This window comes from Oncorhynchus masou, chromosome 11 (genome assembly GCF_036934945.1).
Source record: "Oncorhynchus masou masou isolate Uvic2021 chromosome 11, UVic_Omas_1.1, whole genome shotgun sequence".
NCBI lineage: Eukaryota > Metazoa > Chordata > Actinopteri > Salmoniformes > Salmonidae > Oncorhynchus > Oncorhynchus masou.
The window spans coordinates 16,755,821-16,772,502 of NC_088222.1; the positions used below are offsets into that span (position 1 = coordinate 16,755,821).

Genomic DNA, 16,682 nt, shown 5'->3' on the forward strand with positions numbered 1-16,682 from the left:
CCCACCACATCTGATCTATGAATGCCAGCTGTAGGTTTTTTTTATCACCAAGCCATCGCTTAATCAGTTGCCAGCCCAAGCTCCATAAAGACCCCTCTCAGTTAACTCAGAAAGAAGAGAGAGAGTCCTAAGAACCTTACTCTATTAAATAAAACAACAATTTGGTGCATAAATATAACATCTTGCAATACTGCTACCACAATATCTAGTCAAAAGGACTGTTACAAGTACCTATAAAATCAAGGACACACTTCCTCCATATTGAATATCTTCCATTATCAATGCTTGAATAATTGGCTGATACCACTGTTACATGTGCCAGTCCAGATGGTGTGGGGGCTTTCTGGCCCCTGTGCTGGGTACAGAGTAAGTGCTGCATGGGCTCACAGTGGCTGTTCAGTAGCTACCTTGGTTGGGACAGGTTCCTGGCAGCATGATCACAGTGGGCTCGTAGTCTGAAGGCAGAGGGCACAGTGATACCATACTGCACAGCGTGTTGTTGGACCTGGAAACACACAACATGGAATAGTCACTCATCATGGAATAATCAAGAATACTAGTAAATATTACTAACCTACTTGATTTTAATAACACTGAATTGTACTACTGAATACTACCAATAACTTCTCATACTGCTACAGCATGTACTCCAACACATATCTTTTGAGATATCAAATTGACAATATTAACACTATTTTGAGTCACATTTGTTCAAAATACTTACCTAATCAAGATGTTTCCTTTATCAGCTAATTCTTGTTTGCAACTAAAATAAGTTTAGATCTGATTAGATGAGTGTCTATACGAGTGTGAACATTAAATCTGCCGGTTCCCTAATAATGACATAACCCGATAAAGATTTTGACTCCCACACCCCATCTTTCCTTGATGTGGTGGTGACTTACCATAAGTATATCCCCAAGCTGTCGACATGGGAGGAGGCCAGAAAGTCCCCAGTTGGTGACATGGTGAGACTGACTGCAGCAGAATCTACCAAGAAGCAGTCCACCAGGCTAAGAAAAAAAAGAAGGGAAATCAAGTCAATGACTGAAGGCTGAGAGGGAGTTTCCACTGGAAAACACTTGAAAGCGATTACATTAATTGATACACTCAATTTATGATAAAGTGAAACAAAGATGGCCTGAGAAATCTTTGGACAAAGGTCATCTCATCGATCTCAGTTTGTGGGGAGAGGAAATGAGAAGGCAGGGCTGGTGACATCACTTTACATCAGTAAAGTGTAAGGGCCCGGGCCAGAAACAAACCCTAACCCTCTACCCTCTACCCTCTACCCTCTATCTTCAACCATCTATCCTCTATCCTCAACCCTCTACTCTCTACCCTCTACCCTCTACTCTCTACCCTCTACCCTCTACCCTCTATCCTCAACCCTCTACCCTCTACCCTCTACCCTCAACTCTCTACCCTCTACCCTCTACTCTCTACCCTCTACCCTCAACTCTCTACCCTCTACCCTCTACTCTCTACCCTCTACTCTCTACCCTCTACCCTCTACCCTCTACCCTCTATCCTCTACCCTCTATCCTCTACCCTCTACCCTCTATCCTCAACCCTCTACCTTCTACCCTCTACCCTCTATCCTCTACCCTCTATCCTCTACCCTCTACCCTCTACCCTCTACCCTCAACCCTCTATCCTCTACCCTCTACCCTCTATCCTCAACCCTCTACCCTCTACCCTCTACCCTCTACCCTCTACCCTCTATCCTCAAACCTCTACCCTCTACCCTCAACCCTCTATCCTCAACCCTCTACCCTCTACCCTCTACCCTCAACCCTCTATCCTCTACCCTCTACCCTCAACTCTCTACCTTCAACCCTCTACCCTCTACCTTCAAACCTCAATCCTCTACCCTCTACCCTCTACCCTCAACCCTCTACCCTCTACCCTCTACCCTCAACCCTCTACCCTCTACCCTCTACCCTCTACCCTCTACCCTCTATCCTCAACCCTCTATCCTCAACCCTCTATCCTCAACCCTCTACCCTCTACCCTCTACCCTCAACTCTCTACCCTCTACCCTCTACTCTCTACCCTCTACCCTCAACTCTCTACCCTCTACCCTCTACTCTCTACCCTCTACTCTCTACCCTCTACCCTCTACCCTCTACCCTCTATCCTCAACCCTCTATCCTCAACCCTCTACCCTCTACCCTCAACCCTCTACCCTCTACCCTCTGCCCTCAACCCTCAACCCTCTATCCTCAACCCTCTATCCTCAACCCTCTATCCTCAACCCTCTATCCTCTACCCTCTACCCTCTACCCTCTATCCTCAACCCTCTACCCTCTACCCTCTACCCTCTACCCTCTACCCTCTACCCTCTACCCTCTACCCTCTATCCTCAAACCTCTACCCTCTACCCTCAACCCTCTATCCTCAACCCTCTACCCTCTACCCTCTACCCTCAACCCTCTATCCTCTACCCTCTACCCTCAACTCTCTACCTTCAACCCTCTACCCTCTACCTTCAAACCTCAATCCTCTACCCTCTACCCTCTACCCTCAACCCTCTACCCTCTACCCTCTACCCTCTACCCTCTACCCTCTACCCTCTACCCTCTATCCTCAACCCTCTATCCTCAACCCTCTATCCTCAACCCTCTACCCTCAACCCTCTATCCTCAACCCTCTATCCTCAACCCTCTACCCTCTACCCTCAACCCTCTACCCTCTACCCTCTGCCCTCAACCCTCAACCCTCTATCCTCAACCCTCTATCCTCAACCCTCTATCCTCAACCCTCTATCCTCAACTCTCTATCCTCAACCCTCTACCCTCAACCCTCTATCCTCAACCCTCTACCCTCTACCCTCAAACCTCAAACCTCAAACCTCTATCCTCAACCCTCTATCCTCAACCCTCTATCCTCAACCCTCTATCCTCAACCCTCTATCCTCAACCCCCTACCCCCAGTTAGGGACAGGCTAAACTACTTCAGAAGTGTCAGGAATGGTCTTACCAGCCGGAAGGGAGGTCCCATGTCCTGATGGTACAGTCCATGGCTGCCGCTATCAACCAGCGCCCATCTGGGCTGAAAGCCTGAGGAGTATCATCAGACAAGAAGAACAAATATTTGAGGGAAAGAGTGAGATCAAATTAAGAGAGATGTGCTAAACAGAGAAAGGGAGAGGGAAAGAGATCGAGATAAGGACTCACCATGTCATTGACCTGTCCTCGATGGCCAGGGAACTTGCGAACAAGCCTCTTGGTCTCCATGTCCAGAACAGTCAGCGTAAAGTCATCCAGAGCGATGACCTGCAAACCACTATACCAGAACAAGAAAAGACTGCAATCAGACACTAGTCTACTGCTTTGTAATTACCAAGTGAAACAAATCAGTGTATAAAGTTAAAGGAATAGTGCTGTCAATTAAGCCCTTTATCTCCTTCCCCAGCAACAGATGAATATCATTTTTCTGTCTCTGAGTCCATTATGAAGGAAGTTCGATGTAGTTTTGTGAGCCAAAGCTAACCAGAAGTCATTGCTCTAACACTAGTAAGGAAAGGCTTGCAAAACTACTGCTAACTTCCTTCATACTTGACACACAGACATAAGTCAAATAAAATGTTATTTGTCACATCTGACATGCCAAATCTTTTCAGTCTCTTGAGGGGGAAAAGGTTTTGGTCGTGCCCTCTTCACAACTGTTTTGGTATGTTTGGACCATGAGAGTTTGTTGGTGACGTGGACACCAAGGAACTTGAAATTCTCAACCAGCTCGACTACAGCCCCGTCTATGTTAATGCGGGCCTGTTCAGCCCACCTTTTCCTGTAGTCCACGATCAGCTCCTTAGTCTTGCTCACATTGAGGGAGAGGTTGTTGTTCTGGCACCACACTGACAGTTCTCTGATCTCCTTCCTGTAGGCCGACTCATCGTTGTCAGTGATCAGGCCTACCACTGTTGTGTTGTCAGCAAACTTAATGATTGTGTTGGAGTCGTGTTTGGCCACTCAGTCGTGGGTGAACAGGGAATACAGGAGGGGACTAAGTACACGCCCAAGGGGCCGAGTGTTAAGGATCAGCGTGGCAGACGTGTTGTTGCCTAACCTTACCACCTGGGGGCAGCCCATCAGAAGGTCCAGGATCCAGTTGCAGAGGGAGGTGTTTAGTCCCAGAGTCCTTAGCTTAGTGATGAGCTTCGTGGACACTATGGTGTTGAACGCTGAGCTGTATTCTCACAAAGGTGTTCCTTTTGTCCAGGTGAGAAAGGGCAGTGTGGAGTGCGATTGAGATGGCGTCATCTGTGGATCTGTTGGGGCGGTATGCGAATTGGAGTGGGTCTAAGGTTTCCGGGATGATGCTGTTGATGTGAGCCATGACCAGCCTTTCGAAGCACTTCATGGCTACCGACGTGAGTGCCACGGGGCGGTAATCATTTAGGTAGGTTACCAGGTTAAAGACGGTCTCCATGGGTTCATCTGACTCTGGGAAATTAGAAAATGGGCTTGACTGCCAAATCCTACACTTTTCTTTGAAGTTGGAAGCAGTGCAGTCATATAAGTGCTATTTTTCTCCTGTGGTGTTATCTGACCATTACCTGTTCCGGTGCATGTGTGTGGAGGCGGGTGAGGTGCCAAGGTCAATGGAGTGGACCAGCTTCCTAGATTTGAACTTCCAGATCTTGACCAGTTTGTCATCTCTGGCACTGATGATCAGCTGATTAAGTCCATCCACGGAAACGCCGCGCACCGGCCTCTTGTGAGCTACAGAGTCAGAGATAGGACAGATTAAGCTGAATCTATATCAGAAATCATGAGCTAAATATACACAAGCAATTGTCTTTACGGGGGAACTTACCCTTGTCCATATTGACCTCTATGCATGCCGGACTGCATGTTGTAAACGTCAATGTGTCCAGATTAGAGTCCTACCACTACAAAGTTACCACATGTGATACCTACTGCCTGAGGGGAGAAAACACAGATTTTAACAACATAACTAGCATGTATATTATGTTTGTTTCTGTGTAAGAAACTATTAAAAAGGTAGACGTCTTATTGATCGATCTTTATCAAATGATTTGGGTTCATTTTACACAAAAAAAACTGTACATGACCAGCAATGTACTTTGCTACCGTAGCGTGGATGTTGAGAGCACGGTTCTTATTGAAGCATTGGGGTTCCAGCCTGTGTGCGCCCATGCTGCCCTTCTGATAGTTCCAGGTGGTCATCATGAGGTACCCTCTGTGACATGCTACTATACTGTCCCAATCACTCTGACGGGCACTCTCTACATCACACATAGAATCAGAGAAAATGTCAACGTTTTCAAAGAATTAACCACATTCAATGATAAAAGGTTCCACATAAATACAGACCAGTTGAGTATTTTTATCTCATGAAGGTAATAGCAGTTTTGAAATATTCAAGTTGCTAAACTTTTTTGTTGTTGTTGCTAAACATACCTGAGGCGAAAATGGTGATGGCGGGAAGCTTCAGTTCGTCATACCTCAAGCTTTTCTTTTTGGATTTCTTCTTGTTGATGGAACCTAGTTACCAATTGGTTTATTTTCATGAAGAATACAGGAAACAAGGATTTATGCATGTATACAAACAGTATTGAAATTAACATCTCGTTGTCCATAACAGCCATTTTTCCGCGAAAGAGAAAACAAATCGTACCATGTCCTAAACTCCTGTTGAATCTCTCATGAACAGTGGAGAACGACTGCAGAGTACCATCTTGAACTTAGAGAAAGAAAGAGTACAGCGGATTAGGGAGAAATCTAATAATTTGACTAGAAACTCATAGATGCCTTATACAACTGCCTGATACATTTACATTTGAGTCATTTTGCAGATGCTCTTACCCAGAGCGACATACAGTAAGTAGTGAGTGCACACATTTAGCAGATGCTCTTACCTAGAGCGACTTACAGTAAGTAGTGAGTGCACACATTTAGCAGATGCTCTTATCCAGAGCGACATACAGTAAGTAGTGAGTGCACACATTTAGCAGATGCTCTTACCTAGAACGACATACAGTAAGTAGTGAGTGCACATATTTAGCAGATGCTCTTACCCAGAGCGACATACAGTAAGTAGTGAGTGCACACATTTAGCAGATGCTCTTACCTAGTGCGAATTCCAGTAAGTAGTGAGTGCACACATTTAGCAGATGCTCTTACCCAGAGCGACTTCCAGTAAGTAGTGAGTGCACACATTTAGCAGATGCTCTTACCTAGTGCGACCTCCATTAAGTAGTGAGTGCACACATTTAGCAGATGCTCTTACCCAGAGCGACTTCCAGTAAGTAGTGAGTGCACACATTTTGCAGATGCTCTTACCCAGAGCGACTTCCAGTAAGTAGTGAGTGCACACATTTAGCAGATGCTCTTACCTAGTGCGACTTCCAGTAAGTAGTGAGTGCACACATTTAGCAGATGCTCTTACCTAGTGCGACTTCCAGTAAGTAGTGAGTGCACACATTTAGCAGATGCTCTTACCCAGAGCGACTTCCAGTAAGTAGTGAGTGCACACATTTAGCAGATGCTCTTACCCAGAGCGACATACAGTAAGTAGTGAGTGCACACATTTAGCAGATGCTCTTACCTAGAGCGACTTCCAGTAAGTAGTGAGTGCTTTAAGCTCTGTAGGTAAAAACTGGGTATTGAGACATGACTGAAAAAAGGACAATTGTTTACAGCAATTTAACACTGGTGCCCTCTAAGTACCACTGACTCGAATGCCGTTATCAGCCCCATTGGTGATGAGGAAAGGCTCGCCATGGAGGAATGTTAGTCCAGCGATAGCTGTGTTGTGGACATCTCTCATCTGACACAAGCTTTTTCTCCTCTAGATCCCACAGTCCAATATGTCCGACAGGACTACCAGCCACCATTGCCGGATGGCCATCTAGAAAATAATCAGTGTGGCAAGGTAAGTAAACATTTTTTTAAAGCATATCAAGACCGATTTCTTAAAATAATTGACGCAAAGTAGTGACATCACTTACACAAAATAAGGCCACACAATCTAGTTATCACATCATTATAACCATAATAAATACACCACTACGTTCAACTGGTAATGTCACCTGTTCAGAATGACAAAGGTCTTGCTGGAACTTCATCAGTGACTCATCAAACTTGATGTTGTGGATGATGATCAGACCCGATGATAGGCCAACGCCCACAACGTCCACAGCTGGGGTCTGACGAGAAATTTTGAGGAAGAGTGGGTTTCCACTAGTTACCACAGCCACAAAGTAGAAATTGGCTAGATCATTAAAAAAACGCATTAAAAAACTACATTTGCTTTTTGGTCTTAATTTATGGTTATAGTTAGGCATAAGGTTAGCTGTGTGGTTAGGGTTAAAATCAGATTTTAAGAAGAGAATTGAGAAATATTCGGGGTATATGACTTGGTGTCTGTGGTAACTAGTTGCGACTGCTAAAGAGAGATGAGCTGGGCATTTCTGATTAAACAGAAATATTACAATGTGTACAAAACATTATGAACACCTTCCTAATATTGGAGTTGCAGGAATTGTCCATAGAGCTCGCAGACAAGATTGTGTTGAGGCACAGATCTGCTGAAGGGTACCAAAAACTTTCTGCAGCATTGAAGGTCCCCAAGAACACAGTGGCCTCAATCTTTCTTCAATAGAAGAAGTTTGGAACCACCAAGACTCCCTAGAGCTGAGCAATTGGACCTTGGTCAGGGAGGTGACCAAGAACCTGATGGTCATTGACTGAGATCCAGAGTTCCTCTGTGGAGATGGGCGAAGCCATCTCTGCAGCACCACCAATGAGGCCTTTATGGTAGAGTGGCCAGACGGAAGCCACTCCTCAGCAAAATGCCCATGACAGCCCGCTTGGTCCTTGTCAAAAGGCACCTAAAGGACTCAAAGACCATGAGAAACAAGATTCTCTGGAAGGATGAAAGAAAGATCAAACTCTTTGGCTTGAATGCAACAAGTCAGGTCTGGAAGAAACCAGGCACCGCTCATCACCTGGCCAATACCATCCCTACAGCGAAGCATGGTGGTGTCAGCATCATGCTGTGGGGATGTTTTTCAGCGGCAGGGACTGGGACACTCGCCAGGATCAAGGGAAAGATGAAGGGAGCAAAATACAGAGAGATCCTTGATGAAAACCTCAGGACCTCAGGCTGGAGCGAAGGTTCACCTTCCAACAGGACAACAACCCTAAGCACAAAGCCAAGACAATGCAGGAGTGGCTTCGAGACAAGTCTCTGAATGTCCTTGATTGGCCCAGCCAGAGCCCGGACTTGAACCTGATCAAACATTTCTCAAACGTCAAACACCCTACCCCTTTCGTAGGGTTCTTTGATCAGAACCCCCAGGGGTTCTTCTTCACTGAATCAAAACTGGTTCCATATAGGACCTCAAGGGTTGTCATATATGAAGCAACACAGTACCTTAACCATTCTATACAGTACGTGAAAGGAGTTGAACATATGTATGGCTGCTTGAGAATAAATATACTTCAACCAACCTGCTGAAGCACTGACTCCTACTGCCCATCCTGGGAAGGTGTAAAGGAGTTTGCTAAAATAAAAGGAATTAACTTAATGAGTAGAGTGTCAAGTTGTCCTAATTTTAAGACCAAACTTTGATAAAGCACTCTATAACAAAGTCAGGTACATTACAGATCTTTGGTTGTGCTGTCCTTCCATCAGTTTACGTATTTCATAACTAAATTATAATTCTACAAGAAAGTAGAAATATAAATAATGGGGTGCAAAGGAGCAAAATAAATAAATATTGTAGGGGAAGAGGTAGTTGTTTGGGCTAAATTATAGATGGGCTATGTACAGGTGCAGTAATCTGTGAGCTGCTCTGACAGCTGGTGCTTAAGCTAGTGAGGGAGATAAGTGTTTCCAGTTTCAGAGATTTTTGTAGTTCGTTCCAGTCATTGGCAGCAGAGAACTGGAAGGAGAGGCGGCCAAAGGGAGAATTGGTTTTGGGGGTGACCAGAGAGATATACCTGCTGGAGTGAGTGCTAATTTCTGCTTGAAAAAGCTAGCCTTGGCTTTTCGAACTGCCTGTGTATATTGGTTTCTAACTTCACTGAAAAGTTGCATATCACGGGGGCTGTTTGATGCTAATGCAGAATGCCATAGGATGTTTTTGTGTTGGTTAAGGGCAGTCAGGTCTGGAGAGAACCAAGGGCTATATCTTTCCTGGTTCTAATTTTCTTGAAAATAACCAGGCATCCTCTACTGACGGGATGAGGTCAATATCCTTCCAGGATACATGGACCAGGTTAATTTGAAAGGCCTGCTCACTGAAGTGTTTCAGGGAGTCTTTGACAGTGATGAGTGGAGGTTGTCTGACCGCTGACCCATAACGGATGCAGGCAATGAGGCAGTGATCGCTGAGATCTTGGTTGAAAACAGCAGAGGTGTATTTAGAGGGCAAGTTGGTTAGGATGATATATATGAGGGTGCCCGTGTTTACGGATTTGGGGTGGTACCTGGTAGATTCATTGATAATTTGCGTGAGATTGATTGGGGTGAGGATGGCTGGGGTGTGAGCATGTTCCAGTTTAGGTCGCCAAGCAGCACGAGCTCTGAAGATAGATGGGGGGCAATCAGTTCACATATGGTGTCCAGAGCACAGCTGGGGGCAGAGGGTGGTCTATAGCAGGCGGAAACGGTGAGAGACTTGTTTTTAGAGAGGTGGATTTTCAAATTGTTTGGGTACAGACCTGGATAGTAGGACAGAACTCTGCAGGCTATCTTTACAGTAGATTTCAACACCGCCTCCTTTGGCCGTTCTATCTTGTCTGAAAATGTTGTAGTTAGGGATGGAGATTCCAGAATCTTTGGTGGTCTTCCTAAGCCAGGATTCAGACACGGCTAGAACATCTGGGTTGGCAGAGTGTGCTAAAGCAGTGAATAAACATACTTAGGGAGGAGGCTTCTAATGTTAACATGCAAGAAACCAAGGCTATTACGGTTACAGAAGTCATCAAAAGAGAGCGCCTGGGGAATAGGAGTGGAGCTAGGCACTGCAGGGCCTGGATTCACCTCTACATCACCAGAGGAACAGAGGAGGAGTAGGATAAGGGCACGGCTAAAAGCTATGAGGATTGGTCGTCTAGAACGTCTGGAACAGAGAGTAAAATTAGGTTTCTGGGGGCGATAAAATAGCTTCAAGGTATAATGTACAGATTGGCAAATTCACCACTGGCGCCCACTGCCGCCCCAGATGAGATCCTCAGACCTCTTGTGAGACCATATGCTGGTGCGGTTGGCCCTGGGTTCCTCCTAATGCAAGACAATGCTAGACCTCATGTGGCTGGAGTGTCAGCAGTTCCTGCAAGAGGAAGGCATTGATGCTATGGACTGGCCCGCCCGTTCCCCAGACCTGAATCCAATTGAGCACATCTGGGACATCATGTCTCACTCCCTCCAACAACGTCACGTTGCACCACAGACTGTCCAGGAGTTGGCGGATGCTTTAGTCCAGGTCTGGGAGGAGTTCCCTCAGGAGACCATCCGCCACCTCATCAGGAGCATGCCCAGGCGTTGTAGGGAGGTCATACATGCACGTGGAGGGCACACACACTACTGAGCCTCATTTTGACTTATTTTAAGGACATTACATCAAAGTTGGATCAGCCTGTAGTGTGGTTTTCCACTTTAATTTTGAGTGTGACTCCAAATCCAGACCTCCATGGGTTGATACATTTGATTTCTATTGATAATTTTCATGTGATTTTGTTGTCAGCACATTCAAATATGTAAAAAAAAAGTTTTTAATAAGAATATTTCATTCATTCAGATCTAGGATGTGTTATTTTAGTGTTCCCTTTATTTTTTTGAGCAGTGTATATACAGTGGTGCAAAAAAATTATTTAGTCAGCCACCAATTGTGCAATTCTCCCACTTAAAAAGATCAGAGAGGCCTGTAATTTTCATCATAGGTACACATCAACTATGACAGACAAAATGAGAAAAAAAAATCCAGAAAATCACATTGTAGGATTTTTTATGAATTTATTTGCAAATTGTGGTGGACAATTGGTGGCTGACTAAATACTTTTTTGCCCCACTGTATATACACGGAACACGACAAGACGAGGACAAAGGACGTCTGACTGCTATGCCATCTCGGGGGCATGATAGAAAAGAAGCCTGGAATAGGAAGAGTGAAAGAGACTGGGGTGTGTGTCAGAAGTTAATGGTTCTCTGTGGGAAGACAGATATATTTGGAATGTGTTGGGTAGAAGGGAGTAGAGCAACGGTTGAGATAGGGGAGACAGATGGACATCTGTGGACTAGGGGAAGGAGGGGAAGGAGGGGTTGAGGTCAGGAGGTGAGGTCAGATCCCCTTAAGGGAGTAAACAGGGTTTAGTATCTGGTTACCTTATTTCTGTTGAACCATAAGATGTAAGGATCGGAGAGAGAAGGAGGAGTGTCCTAAAGTGGGATGTATATAACTGTGATGGTGAGAAATGTTTTGCTGTCTGAATACAGCTGTACAGAACCTTTGGGAATAATTAAACTTTGTTAAAGCTTCTCTAGTGTCCGTGAGTTATTTACTCTGAAAAATAAGAACCTAACAGTAGAATCAATGTAATTCACTATCATCAAGACCAGATCTAGGATAAAGCCAGTGTGTGAGCTCAGCAAGCACTATATCTACTATATTGATTTTATATACAGTACCAGTCAAAGGTATGGACGCACCTTCTCATACAAGGGTTTTTCTTTATTTTTTACTATGTTCTACAATGTAGAATAATAGTGAAGACATCAAAACTGTGAAATAACACATGGAATCATGTAGTAACCAAAAAAAGTGTTAAACAAATCAAAATATGTTATATTATAGATCCTTCAAAGTGGCCCCCCTTTGCCTTGATGACAGCTTTGCACACTTGGCATTCTCTCAACCAGCTTCACCTGGAATGCTTTTCCAACAGCCTTGGAGTTCCCACATATGCTGAGCACATGTCGGCTGCTTTTTCTTCACTCTGCGGTCCAATTCATCCCAAACCATCTCAATTGGGTTGAGGTCGGGTGATTGTGGAGGCCAGGTCATCTGATGCAGCACTCCATCATTCTCATTATTGGTCAAATAGCCTTTACACAGCCTGAAGGTGTGTTGCGTCATTATCCTGTTGAAAAACAATTGATAGTTCCACTAAGTGCAAACCAGATGGGATGAAATATCGCTGCAGAATGCTGTGGTAGCAATGCTGGTTAAGTGTGCCTTGAATTCTAATGAAATCACAGACAGTGTCACCAGCAAAGCACCCCCACACCATCACACTTCCTCCTTCATGCTTCACGGTGGGAACCAAGCATGCAGGGATCATCCGTTTACCTACTCTGCGTCTCACAAAGACATGGCGGTTGGAACCAAAAATCTCAAATTTGGACTCATCAGACCAAAGGACAGATTTCCACCGGTCTAATGTCCATTGCTCGTGTTCCTTGGCCCAAGCAAGTCTCTTCTTATTAGTGGGTGTCCTTTAGTAGTGGTTTCTTTGCAGCAATTCGACCATGAAGGCCTGGTTTACGCAGTCTCCTCTGAACAGTTGATGTTGATATGTGTCTGTTACTTGAACTCTGAAGCATTTATTTGGGCTGCAATTTCTGAGGCTGGTAACTTTAATGAACTTATCTTCTGCAGCAGAGGTAACTTCCTTTCCTGTGACGGTCCTCATGAGAGCCAGTTTCATCATAGCGCTTCATGGTTTTTGCGACTTACTACATGATTCCATGTGTTATTTCATGGTTTTGATGTGTTCACTATTATTCTACAATGTTGAAAATAGAAAAAAGAACGAAAAACCCTGGAATGAGTAGGTATGTGCAAACTTTTGACTGGTACTGTATATTTCAGACAGAGAAGGTCATGACAAGGATACAATTTTCAGTAAAATAAAGTATTCAATATAATACTCTATTTATACACACAAAGGTATGTGGACACCCCCTCAAATTAGAGGATTTGGCTATTTCAAATGTAGAACTAAGAACAGATATAGCCCTTGGTTCTCTCCAGACTTGACTGCCCTTGACCAGCGCAAAAACACCCTGTGGCATACTGCACTAGCATCGAATAGTCCCCACGATATGCAACTTTTCAGGGAAGTCAGGAACCAATACACACGGTCAGTTAGGAAAGCAAAGGCTAGCTTTTTCAAACAGAAATTTGCATCCTGCCGCACTAATTCCAAAATGGTTTGGGACACTTCAAAGGGGAAGTATGGTGGAAAATTGCAAGATTGTGTTATAATACCAGTATTGCATCAAATGGTTGTTTTATTCTACAGAATATAGTATTCTGTTAACTATTGTGTGGGTTTTCTACTGAGGATGGGCCTCTGGGAGATAACACTGACAGAAGATTTACGATGTCTTTTGGGTGATAAAACCTAAAGAGCATTCCAGAGCATGAGTTAATGTTTCTGTTCTATACGGGGACAGACACTGGTCTCTTCAAAATGGAAACGGTTGACACAGCAGATGCTGTGTGCTATGTACTATAGGTATCTTTCATACAAATCTTAACCTTGTGACCCATTCTATATATCTGTTGTTCATCATGTAGGTTGAAAGGGGTGTATATTGGCTATAAAAGACCTTTGTACTTTTGTCTCGGGGCTCTCAACGAATCATCTGAGCGTGAATCGTTGACCAGCCATCATTATCGTAGAGCACTCAATCGATGTGTGTGTTGTATTGATCTGCTCCCTTATTAATAAGTGATGAAAGATTTAGTTGAAGTATAACTTTGACTTCTGTGATAAATTTGTCTCTCCTCATTTGATAGTAAAGAAATTAACCACTACAGGAGACACTCTAGACTCAAGCTGTTACAGACCTATATCAATCCTGCCCTGCCCTTCTAAAGTCTTCGAAAGCCAAGAGAACAAACAGATCACCAAACATTTAGAATCCCACCGTTCTGAGCTGGTCACGGGTGCACCTCAGCCATGCTCAAGATCATAAACGATATCATAACTGCCATTGATAAAAGACAGTACTGTGCAGCTGTTTTCATCGACCTGGCCAAGGCTTTCGACTCTGTCAATCACCGTATTCTTATCGGCAGACTCAACTGCTTTGGTTTTTCTAATGCCTGCCTCGCCTGGTTCACTAACTACCTCTCAGATAGAGTTCAGTGTGTCAAATCGGAGGGCCTGATGTCCGGACCCCTGGAATTCTCTATGGGTGTGCCACAGGGTTCAATTCTTGGTCCAACTCTCTTCTCTGTATACATCAATGCTGTCGCTCTTGCTGCGGGTGATTCTTTGATCCACCTCTACGCATTCTGTTTACAACTGGCCTTTCTTTGGGCACTGTTAAAAAACCTCCAAATCGAGCTTCAACGCAACTCCTTCCGTGGCCTCCAACTGCTCTTAAACGCTAGTAAAACTAAATGCATGCTCTTCAACCGATTGCTGCCTGCACCCGCCCGCCCAACTAGCATCACTACTATGGACGGTTCTGACTTAGAATATGTGGACGACTATAAATACCTAGGTGTCTGGCTCGACTGTAAACTCTCCTTCCAGACTGAAATTAAGCATCTCCAATCCAAAATTAAATCTAGAATCGGCTTCCTATTTCGCAACAAAGCCTCCTTCACTCATGCTGCCAAACATACCCTTGTAAAACTGACTATCCTACCGATCCTTGACTTCGGTGATGTCATTTACCAAATAGCCTCCAACACTCTACTCAGAAAATTGGATGCAGTCTATCACAGTGCCATCCGTTTTGTCACCAAAGCCCCATATACTACCCACCACTGCGACCTGTATGCTCTCGTTGGCTGGTCCTCGCTACATATTCGTCGTCAAACCCACTGGCTCCAGGTCATCTTTAAGTCTTTGCTAACGAAAGCTCTGGCTTATCACAGCTCACTGGTCACCATAGCAACACCCACTCAAAGCACACGCTCCAGCAGGTATATTTCACTGGTCATTCCCTAAAGCCAAAACCCCCTTTGGCCACCTTTCATTCCAGTTCTCTGCTGCCAATGACTGGAACGAATTGCGAAAATCACTGAAGTAGGAGACTTATTGTCACATGGAATGACGCTGGAGAGACGAAGCAGGTACGGGAGTAAAACATTTTAATAAATGACGAACATGGAATGAGACAGGAACAGCGTCAGCAAACAGGTAACACAAACAAAAGGTAATCAATGCAGAAACAGGGAACAGAGCTGGGGAACTGACAAAAATAGGGGAGGTAATAACTGGTGATGAGTGAGTCCACTATCGCTGATGCGCGTGACGAGGGAAGGCAGGTGTGCGTAATGGATGATAGGAGTGCGTGATGCAGGGGGGGGGGGCAGACTTGACACTTATATCTCCCTCACTAACTTTAAGCGTCAGCTGTCAGAGAGGTGACAGAGCTCCAGAGTTCCTCCGTGGAGATGGGAAAACCTTCCAGAAGGACAACCATCCCTGCAGCACTCCACCAATCAGGCCATTATGGTAGAGGCCAGACAGAAGCCACTCCTCAGTAAAAGGCACATGACAGTCCACTTGGGAGTTTGCCAAAAGGCCCCTGAAGGACTCTCAGACCATGAGAAACAAGACTCTCTGGTCTAATGAAACGAAGACTAAACTCTTTGGCCTGAGTGCTAAGTGTCACGTCTGGAGGAAACCAGGCACTGCCCATCACCTGGCCAATACCATCCCTATGGCAAAGCATGGCAGCAACATGCTGTGGTGATGTTTTTCAGCGGCAGGGACTGGGAGACTATTCAGGATTGAGGGAAAGATGACCGGAGCAAAGTACAGAGAGATCCTCGATGAAAACCTGCTCCAGAGTGCTCAGGACCCCAGACTGGGGCAAAGGTTCACCTTCCAACTGGACAATGACCCTAAGCATACAGCCAAGACAACGCAGGAGTGGCTTCAGGACAAGTCTCTGAATGTCCTTGAGTGGCCCAATCAGAGCCCAGACTTGAACCCAATCGAACATCTCTGGAGAGACCTGAAAATAGCTATGAAGTGACGGTCCCCATCCAACCTGACAGAGATTGAGAGGATTTGCAGAGAAGAATGCATGAAACTCCCCAAATACAGGTGTGCCAAGCTTGTAGCGTCATACCCAAGAAAACTCGAGGCTGTAATCGCTGCCAAAGTACTGAGTACTTATATTTCAGATCATTATGTTTTATACATTTGCAAACATTTAAAAAAAATCTGTTTGTGTGTAGATTGATTTGTATTTATGTATTGTTAATTTAACATTTATTTAACTAGGCAAGTCAAAGAGAGATTGATGAGGGAAATAAACATTTTAATAAATTTTAGAATAAGGCTGTAACATAACAAAATGTGGAAAAAGTGAAGGGGTCTCAATACTTTCCGAATGCACTGTATGGCTCTGAGGTACAGTGCATTCAAAAATTATTCAAACCTTTTCTTTTTCCACATTTTGTTGTGTTCCAGCCTGAATTTAAAATGGATTAAATTGAGATGTCGTGTCACTACACAATACCCCATAATGTCAAAGTGGAATAATGTTTTTAGAAATGTTTACAAATGAATTAAAAATGAAAAGCTAAAATGTCTTGAGTCAATAAGTATTCAACCCCTTTGCTACGGCAAGCCTAAAGTTACAGAGTAAAAATGTGATTAGCAAGTCACATAATAAGTTGCATGGACAATAAGTGTTTAACATTATTTTTGAATGACTACCTCATGTCAGTA

General features: G+C 44.4%; 1 pseudogene; it reads right to left on the minus strand.

Annotated features, from left to right (window-relative positions):
• Positions 1–325: 325 nt before the first annotated feature.
• Positions 326–6,798, minus strand: LOC135547806 (WD repeat-containing protein 36-like; annotated as a pseudogene).
• Positions 6,799–16,682: the final 9,884 nt, after the last annotated feature.